This window comes from Limulus polyphemus, unplaced genomic scaffold (assembly GCF_000517525.1).
Source record: "Limulus polyphemus unplaced genomic scaffold, Limulus_polyphemus-2.1.2 Scaffold368, whole genome shotgun sequence".
Lineage (NCBI taxonomy): Eukaryota > Metazoa > Arthropoda > Merostomata > Xiphosura > Limulidae > Limulus > Limulus polyphemus.
The window spans coordinates 524376-534911 of NW_013665978.1; the positions used below are offsets into that span (position 1 = coordinate 524376).

At 33.4% G+C, this 10536-nt stretch overlaps 1 protein-coding gene across 1 annotated transcript in view; it reads left to right on the plus strand.

Annotated features, from left to right (window-relative positions):
* Positions 1-7421: 7421 nt before the first annotated feature.
* Positions 7422-10536, plus strand: part of LOC106457744 (ubiquitin-conjugating enzyme E2Q-like protein 1) — a 61783-nt gene continuing 58668 nt past the window's right edge. Inside the window, exon 1 of the mRNA XM_013917190.2 lies at positions 7422-7521. The gene's annotated coding sequence lies outside the window, so the exon portion shown is untranslated. The remainder of the gene's footprint in view (positions 7522-10536) is intronic.

The following is a 10536-nucleotide window of genomic DNA, read 5'->3' on the forward strand; positions in this document are numbered from 1 at the left end:
GTATCGTAAAGTTGTATTCGGAAAGAATAAACCAGTTTTATTTAAATAAAGGACTTGTATCGCTGAAGTTTCGTCGGAACGAATTTACGGAAAATTAACTAACGAACAGAGACGTAACAGTATTATATACTCCAATACAACTATTGAAAGGGCCATGTATCTCCTGAAAAAAAGGTAAACAATATCTTAAATTTATGTAATTTGTAAATGATCGAAAATTATTGCTCATATAAAATAAACCCGCATTCAACACAGTCACCCATTACACTACAGGTTCTTATCTTTTTTGTTTAACCAATTCTGGAACTGAACCATAGGTCTCATGCTGTTGAACTTGAAAGTTGAAATGAGTCAAGGTACAGACAGAAAAAATTGGAGAACTTCACGTTAAAGTGTTGTGTAAAACTATGAAAAGATTCCAGTCACAATTCGAAGATATGTCTCCGTTAAAATAAAGCTAGTATTCGAAAATTAAACATTGGAAAAGGGGTTTATTTCCCCAACAATAATTTTTCCATATTATTTACTATGACATTTATTATCTTAGATTTCTCTATGGAATAACCCATTCGACAGTGAATTCCTGGTCTTCACAGCGGAGCATCTTGGGAAGGCTGGAACCAGCTTCATAAGCGACATGTATTGAAATATAGTTATAGATTTGATATAAGTACGTTGATATCATAACTTTCTCTATACTTTGACCTTGGTGATTATGCAGAATAGTTTCGACGATGAAAAAATCTTGAAAGAACGTGGCTGGTTAACATCAAATTGTGACTATTGTGTTCACCAGAAAGTAAGTCGTTAATTTTCTTTTTGAGCTACACTATTATCATAATAGATTATACATAACTGGTAGAGAAACTATCGTAGGGGAGAAAATAAGATAGTACGTCAGTTTGATTTATCATTCTATGTCAGCACTATAAATAAATTTTGATGAAAAGCACCAACTCGTAAAAGTACTTAGACATACTTTGCTGAGAAATAATAGCGCTTGATTGAGCATTATTCAAAAAACTCTCGAAAAAAAAAACAGGCTTGTATTCAGCGAACAGCAAATACAACTTAGAACATTAAGAGCAATTTTTAACCAATACTTCATCTATTTTTCTTCTTTCATTAAAAACTGTTCAACAGCTTTTGACTTTTTGTAGAAGAAACAAATAAACATTCTGAATGTTGAATTCAAAACTAGAAAAAACTGAAAATATTAACTTGGGAGCCGTTAATTAAATTATGCAGAAATGCAAATTAGGTTGTTGTTTAGATATTATTAACTTAAGTCACACACACAAAAATATATTAACATATTTAGTGAAGTTCTGAAATAGAAAAAAATATCATGTAGTAATATCGTTTCTGTGTGTTTGTTTTTTTGCTGAGGGTTGGAGATTCGTAATTGAATATTTGATAATGATGGTAATATGTTAAAGAGATTTATATATATTTCAAAAATAGCATATTACAAACCAAAACTTATTTCTTTTAAGCTCAGGCCTAACGTTTGTTTTTGTAATGATATCCGTAGAGATTCTTTAAACATATTTTTAATACCTTGGTATTGAAATGGAAGTCTACGTATATTTTCAATAGCAGTTTGTTCTTGTAAAATTAGTTACTCCGAATATTTTCCAGACTTTACTGTAGGGATTTTAATTTCCAGTAACTTTACTTCTCGAACGTTTTCAATCTACAGTTATAATTACTCCTTGTTATTCATATTATTTCCTTCATAATGTTGTAAGCACAGCTTGTTTCTCAATTTTTTAATTACACACCAGTAAATTAGTGAACTTAAAATTAACGTGTGATGTGCTACAATTAAGGAACAAAATAAATACTGCTTTTCTAAGAAACTAAAATAAGATTTACTCAATCATGTTCCTGGAAGAAATACCTAATACTTTCATAAACAGCGTGTTGTAAAAAAATGATAGCCTCATTAAAAAAAAGTCGTTATATATATAAAGAAGAAACGGCTTATTGAAAATTTGTGATGTAGCTTGATTAAAAGTAAATCAGATGATTCAGTGTCCTCTACTGACTCGTCTCACCACGATCGATCAGCAAACTGAGATATATAGAATCTAACGAATGGATTATTCAGGCTAGTTCACAAAGTGTTCTTAGCTAATCGTAAAGAAGTAGGCCTGGCATGGCCAGATGCTTAGGGCGCTCAACTCGCAAGCTGGGGTGCGCGTCCCATCAAACATGATCGCCCGTTCATTCAGCTGTGGGGACGTTATAATGTGATGGTCAATCCCACTATTCGTTGTTCAAAAACTAGCCCAAGAGTTGGCGGTGGGTGATGATGACTAGCTTCTTTCCCTCTAGTCTATCACTGCTAAATTAGAGACGACTAGTGCAGATAACCCTCGTGTAGCTTTGCGCAGAATTCAAACCAATCATAAGGGAGTTTGTATTTTTTATAAGTTAAACATGTACCTGTTCTTGTGATATGTGACGTGTTCTTTGATAAGAGATTCACAATTATTGCAGTCAGATAATTTAGGCAAATGATTATTTTCTCAGTTGTGTTTAGTGTTATTTGTTTTGACCTGACTTTTACAATAAATGATTGAGGTTTGACAAACAAGGTCTATTAATTATTTATCCGGATCATAGATTCGAAGTGAATAAAGAGATTCTTTCTTACATATAGAATATTTTTATGTCATATTTATCTGAAATTCTGGTGCGTTTAAATAACATAATAAGTTTTAAAAGAAATTATGATTTTTCTGGTTATTCGCATTATTAGGAACTAAATTGTATACTTTTTACATAAACTATGTTCTAGCCAACAGACTTTTTCTTTAACAGTGTCGATTTTGTACTAATATTTGTTTGATTGTTTGTTTTCGAAAAATCGCGCAAAACTACACATGGGCTTTGCGCTAGCCGTTCGTAATTTTAAGATGACAGACTAAAGGGAAAACACTTGATCGACAGCACCCACCGTCAACTGCTGGGCTACTCTAATCGTATGGTGGGATTTAATAGTCACTCAAAGTATGGAACGCGTTTTTGCGACAACAATATGCGAACTGTGGAGTGAACTCTTAGATTCACAGTCCGACACGCTAACCACTAGGCACGCCCGTAATGTAGTTTTTGAATTGTACTATCTCTATGATTTTTTTAAGATAGTTTTTAAAAGTTTAATGGTATAATATATATGTTTGAATAACTAATGGTTACTTGATAAAACCCGTTCGGGATGCTGCCACGCCCTGATGATTCTAATCTCTGGAAAAATTACCAAGTAACAAAAATGGACGAATTGGAATTTATTATTGACATATTGTTTTTTATTTTTTATTATGATATATATATATATATATATCTGCGTCAGTACTTAGATTTTACCTGAGTGACCTTTCTTGGAAGTACAAAGTCTAAAAAGTTGAAATTTGTATGATTGAACACATCTGAGAAATTGATATAATTGTCTAATTATAACTGGCTTTTCTTTATTTAAAGCACAAAGCTATATAGTTAGCTATCTACGTTTTATCCACAGTGGGAGAAACGAACCCATATTTTAGAATTGTAAGTCTATTAACTTACCGCTGACGCACTGGAGCACAATTCAATATAGTAAAACTTCTTTAATACAGGATAATTAAAAATTGTTAATTTTAAAAAGGTGGAATAGGGATCTTCAAAAAATACAGAAACAAGATAGGTAGCTTAAAGTGAAAATGCAATCGCAAGAAAAAAAAAGTAAACAGAAAAGCGTAAGGTTTGAGACATAATGTTAACTTTATTTTCTCAAGCTACAAATACCTATTTTGACTCTCCTAAATATTACAGGTTTTAGACATGGAGTCAAAATAGGGATTTATAGCTTGAAGAAACAATGTCAATACTATGTCTCAAACCTCAAACTTGTTTTTTTACTTTTTTTGTGATTGCATTTTCTTGTTTCTGTAATTTTTGAAGATCCCTATTCCTCCTTTTTAAATTAACAATTTTTAATAATACTCTTTCTTTAGTTTTTATGTCCATCATAATCATAAATATGTATAATAGTAATACTTTCTTAGTTGAAATAGTTCAATTCAATGTTTCATGAAACAATGACAATCTTTGAATTGGCGTCATGCAGATTGGATGATTATTGCTACAATGTTATCATTAATAGTGGTACTGCATATATGATCACTTTGATGTATGGTGATCAACATACCACATGTTATATATATAGCTAATGTATTTATACCCTGTAGCTATATAGGGAGTCTGTAAACACTGGATTGGAAGGACTTTTGAACTATACTGGAATGATGCATGGAGTGGATTTTGTAATCCATGAGTTTTATACATGCATGTACATGCAACGCATGTTGGCTCATATTTATATCTATATGTATAAATGCAGGATTTATAGTTTTTAAGTTGTAAAGCCGTACATATAGATAGCCATATGAATGTTTTAAGTTGTATAGATGCATGCATATATATTCAATGCAAATATAATACACTGTGTCATAATATAATAGGATGTCTATATAAATAGACATTTCTAATATTTTCTATAGTTGTTGTATTTCTTCCTCCTCCTCTCCGCTGGCTATAGTAACAGTTTTGCTGCAACTGGCCGGATTTCCTCTTACAGTGACATTCTGCACATTCTACAAGATCGAACACGTGTTAATTAACAATTATGAATTGATTATATTAATATACCTTTCCCTCCTCCATTTTTGATGGAGTTTGGATCGTGACACTTATACGATCATCTTCCACTGTGACGACCCTTAATTCTGGTGGGCTGTCGCTGCTGCATACTTTATATGAAAATAAATATTTTGTAAATAGAAAATATATGGCTACAAAATTTCTGCCTCACTTTAGCTTAAAATTATCATCTGCTTGTACGACTCTGACCACTTTTTATAGTCAGCTTCAAGAATGGATAATCTATTAGCAGTATCTGTAAGATTCGCAATCACGCAGTGTTGGCTATAATTGGACGCTTACCATCAGCCATCACCGTGATTGCCGATCCGATGCTCGAAACTGGACTTGGTGCTATTTTTTTAAACTACGTCTTAAAGATTTCTGTTGTGGCAGACAGCCTAGACGTTTGTATAACGTTTTAGACGTTTGTGTAACATGGCTGAAATCGATCCTGCAGTGGTAAAAAATCTGTGATCCTGTCAGCAGCGTCGTGTCCGAAAGAGCAGGAACACTATACATATACAAATGATACACGATATCAATACAGTTGCAACAATAAGTCCATAATCGCTATAGTACATGTGTCATGCCTGCCATACAGACATTAAATTACATCCACAGCCTGCACGCAGATACATACGTATGCATGTAGTAGATTATGAGGCTCCATATAAACCACAGACTACATTAAAACGATTGGGTGTCAACGGTTTTACAATCACCGTTATTTGGTAGGTTGTAAAACTTAAAAACTACTCTACACAATGGGCAATGATGCTTTTTAATACTGCCCAGGTTTTATTACAACACTCACAGCCATTTTTGCTGCAGGCTGGCGTAACAATATTAAATAATAATAAAGAAGAAGAAATGAGCGATAACTATTATGAAACTCCACCATGGTTCGTGATAGACCTAGAATTCTCCCATTAGGTTTAGTTCAGGAATCTAGAATTTGTAATTCTACTCTCTTTGTACAATTAAAAGCTCTTTATTTCGTTTTATCGACTTTAAATGTTGTTAATTGTGCTGTATTTTTTTCAACGGTCTTTAAGCGTACAAAATAATGCACAGAAAATTAAAATGAATCCAACATAATACTGAACAAATTTCTTTAGAAAAACAACTTTTTCTCATTTTAGACCACGTAACTGTTTTTTTTCGTTCACCTGAACGCTTAACCACCCAAAGAGCTAAATGGCTAGGTACAGATACTCTCCTGGTTCAGGTACAGCCGCCACCAGTTTGAATCACGGAACAGAAGGAACGCCACCAGTCGACAGCATCGGACACCTGAAGCGAATACAGGGCTGATTGTCACTCTTATAACATATACATAGCTGTCATTGGAAAGTGTATTTTTAGCATCACGCATCCAATCCGAGACCCTCGATCCCCAGTCCAATACCCGAACTATTAGACTATGCTCGAGTCACGCTGTGTTATATTGTAACTAATATGACAATTTTCATAAACTTAAGAATGAATTATGCATTTACAATTGAATGATTCTAATGGCTCTGGAATACTGAATAATATAAGAAGGAAGCAGCCTTAAAACAAAGGAGTTTATAAAATATCTCTTGTAAGAAGAAAATTTTATATTGTCGAATTAAACATTTTTGTATCAGTAAAATTATATACTTATATTTTTTACTTCGCGAAGAAAATTATAAACATATTGCTACAAGATTTTCCTAGATGACTATTCATGGGAATTTTGCAAAGTGTTTGAATATTTTATGAAAATGATTGATATAAGTTTGCAAGTAAATGATATGAAAAAACAACAAAAACAAACACAAATATTTTCAGCATTTGTTAATATATAAGTTAGAAAATATAGTGAGAAAGCGTATATGAGAACTATCAGCTATAACCAATGTTTAGTGAGGAATCTATTGAGCTGAATAATAAATAAGTACTGTAAAAGTTGCTGTTATTGTACTTTTTGAATTAATTATTAGGCATAATGTATTCTTAACGAACATAAGTTTTTCTTATGGCAAATAGCTCTAGTTTAGGTCTCAAAAGCATCGCAAAGTCAAGTAAAAAATCAACATTTAATTCCATAATAAAAATGTATGTATTAAAAATTATGTTACATTCAGAGTTCTTTTGTTATAAAGTTGTTTTATGCCACCTTTTGCAATTTCTACCAATTGTAAGTCATCTACAGTAGCCAATTAAAATTCCATCAATACAGTAAGACTCAGCAGTAATATTTTTTCAACCCTAGCAATATTCGTTTTGATTTTTCCATTTGTTTGTTGTATCTATATGACGTAATTGTAAAGTTATGTCCTGGCCATTCTGAGTTTACTAAAAACAAGTATTTCTATTTAAGTATGTATTTTAATTTACTTATCCACCACCACAGTCTGTTGATCAGATAATGATTTCTGCTTTAACTGATCAGACATTGACAGACAAGTTTCAATCTGGCTTTTCACTAAAGAAGAAATATCGTTTACAATAAAGAACCACTGATTTTACACTTCTTGAAATATTATTCACACTGAAAAAGAGGTATAAAATATAAGAAACCCATATTTATGAAGCAAATATTAATACGTTATATCAGGTAAAACAAAAATAAGACAGGACCTCCCAGTGCTGAACTTTCTGGTGTTGAGCGTCCCCAGCAGAGAGCGCTGCAAGGGAGCAGGCCGAAAATCGCGCTTCAGTAAGAATACTTGATCACGTGACTGACGGTTGTTGATGTTATTTCACGCGTGTGGCAGCTGTAGTCAGTGCTTAGTTTCGCAGCACAGAGAATTCGTTTGAAACTCGATTCTTTGTTTGAGTAGTTCGACTTTAGAACAGAGGGTGAGTAGGTTTCTTAAGCTTATTTGTAAGTCTACATTTGACTGCCAATGGAAACAATTCGTATTTAATGTTATAGAAGCTGCTAGGAATAGGTTTTGGTTTTAAACTCTTAAGCGTTGCTGGGTTTACTGTTCCAACAGCCCCGGCCAGTTGAAATTGCGAAGTTAGTGATAAGAAAACGTGATTTCACATTTTTAATTACAAAGTGTTTTATATAGTGATAAGGCATTACAGTTGAAATATAACACATTATCCTATTTTCTAAATATTTAAGAAGTTAATGATGCATATGACAAGTTCCTACTGTACAATATTTTTGACGAGGCCGAGCTTTAAACACCCGGGTTTATGTCTTTGTCGTCTAACGCTCCTGTAATGCGAAAAAAGCAGACTTTTATCGTCAAATTCATAACGTTCCTGAAAAGAATAAATGTTAGAAGTACAAAAACAAAAAAACAAACAAACTTGAACAACTAAAAAAACACTATATCACAATGTACTGTAAGTGATTAAATAAGTTGCTCTCCAAGGGTATGTTTGTGAAGTTTTAGAATATGTATACCAAAACTTGATATTTATAATTAAACACAAAGCTATACAATGGGGCTATCTGTGCTTTGCCCACTGCTGATATCGAAACCTGAATTTAAGCTTTGTAAGCTGCGAGACTTATCACTGAGTCACCGGGAGCCTATCAAAAATTAATAATTCATAAACAAATGTGATTAAATAAATAGATAATTGACGTTTCTTTAAAAAAAAGTATATCTAATTTGAATTCTGGGTTATTTTTCCTAACAGGTAATGTTTCTCGTGTAAGAAAGTTTACAAGTTGCTATCATGAAGCTCTGGTAATTTCTGGCAGTTTATACCAAAAAGTAGCCCCTATTGCTAAGAATTTACATATAATGTCACTGCAAGTCAAATACAATTAATTCTATGTACCAGCAAACTTAGTTTTATGAAAAAATAAGAGATTCGTTGGCACGTGGGATCTCCAAGTGTAAACATAGATCCTGATTATTTCATTAATTGTTCTTAGCGTACAAATACTAACAAGAACAGTGTTTTTTTAATGAGGTGGGTTGATAAAAACCACCGTGAATAAGATGAATGTGATATCAAAGTCTGGTGATGATTTTCTTTGTTGTGAACTGGCGTGGCCTGGTTGTTAGTTCGAATCTCCGTCACCGAACATGCTCGCCGTTTCAGCCATGGGGGCGTTATAATGGGTGGTGATGACTAGCTTCCTCCCCTCTAGTCTATCACTACCAAATTAGGGACGGCTAGCGCAGATAGCCCTCGAGTAGCTTTTTGCGTAATTCAAATCAAACAAACCAAACTGTTGTGTTTGTACAGTTTTGTTTATGTACATTAGAAATACTGTCTGACTAAAGTGTTAGTTAGGCTTATAATTTTTTTTGCCTCAGCTATTACCGGGTATGTAGTATATTACCCCAATATAAAACCACTCCATTATGCTTATAAATGCCTCCCATTGGTACAGCGGCATGTCTGCGGACTTACAACGCTAGAAACCTGGTTTCGATACCCGTGGTGGGCAGAGCACAGATAGCCCATTGTGTAGCGTTGTGCTTAATTCCAAACAAACAAACAAATGCTCATAAATCGTAGTCTGTCACGTTACTATTATATTAGCATAAGGTGCTTCCATACGCGAGATTATTGGTAAACACTGTTAATACGATTTGTTAATGAAAATCAGAGATCAGTAAAGATTAAGAAAAGAAACGTTAATAAAGGTTACTTGTGGACATCTGATTGGTGACTTTCTCGTAAGAAGATTTGGTAAATATATTTGTCATTGTAGAAAGGTAATAACTAATATGAATTTAAAGATCAGTGATTTATTGGTGAAGTGGTTTGAGTAAAAATAAAGAAAGATTAATGATTTTCTGACAAGAATAATTGATAAAATTCAACCGTGCTAAGTAAGATTAACTGATACAGTTAACCGATGTAAATGTAAAATAAAATGTATCTTGATTTTAATAGGAAGCAATAGTAAGATTCATTAAAAAACTATAAGAAACAAAATATTTGGAGTACGTTTAAAACTAAATATTGGAATTTATATTTTCAACCCGAATAGCACTTTATGTAGACATGAGCTAAACGGCCAGTTTAGAAGTCCCTGGGGTTCAGGTATAGCAGTTAACAGTTTGAACTACTTATCAGAGGGAGGTCACTCAGTCAGCAGCAAACACCGCCAGGAGGGCATTTTCCAGCTCCTGGAACCAAATAACAGGAATGACTGCCATTCTTTTAATGCATCCACATCTGAAAGTACAAATCGTGTTCAGCAATAACATCTCGCCTTGAACTATGGGCCCTACGATCCGCAGTCCGTCATTTTGATTACTGGGCCAAGCTACGGACCTACATTTTAAAACTGTAAAAGTTTTTCATTTTATTTCAACATATTTTGTTTTGATGTCCGAGTGTTTTATCGAATAGTGGCGGAGCATGGCTTAGTGTGCTGGACTGTTGATTCAAGGTTCCTTGATTCGCGACTTGTTATCACCCAAAGAAATATCACACTCCGCACTTTGGGGATATGGGTGCGTTATATGAGTGGCGGTCAAATCCCGCTATTCTGTTAGAGCATCACACGAGTTGGCGGTGGCTGGTGTTGACTAGCTGCCTTCCCTCTAGTCTACTACTTCAAAATTAGGGACGGCTAGAGTAGATATTCCTCGAGTAGCCTAGTGCGAAAATAAACAAACAACAAAAAGGTGCCTTATTTAAATATACCAAGGCCATTGATAGTGAATATTATTAAATAATTAGATAGTAATTTGAAAAGCTTACCAGTTCTAAAATATGACTGAATTTGGACAATATTATGTTTAAGTTTGCTGTTTTTCATTTTGATTGAATTAATATTTTTTAATTATTACTTTGTAAGGTTAACTACATATTGAGCTAACTTGAAAATACAACTTTGATCAAGAAATGAGTGTGTTGTCTTAACTTAAATATACGGTGATGAGG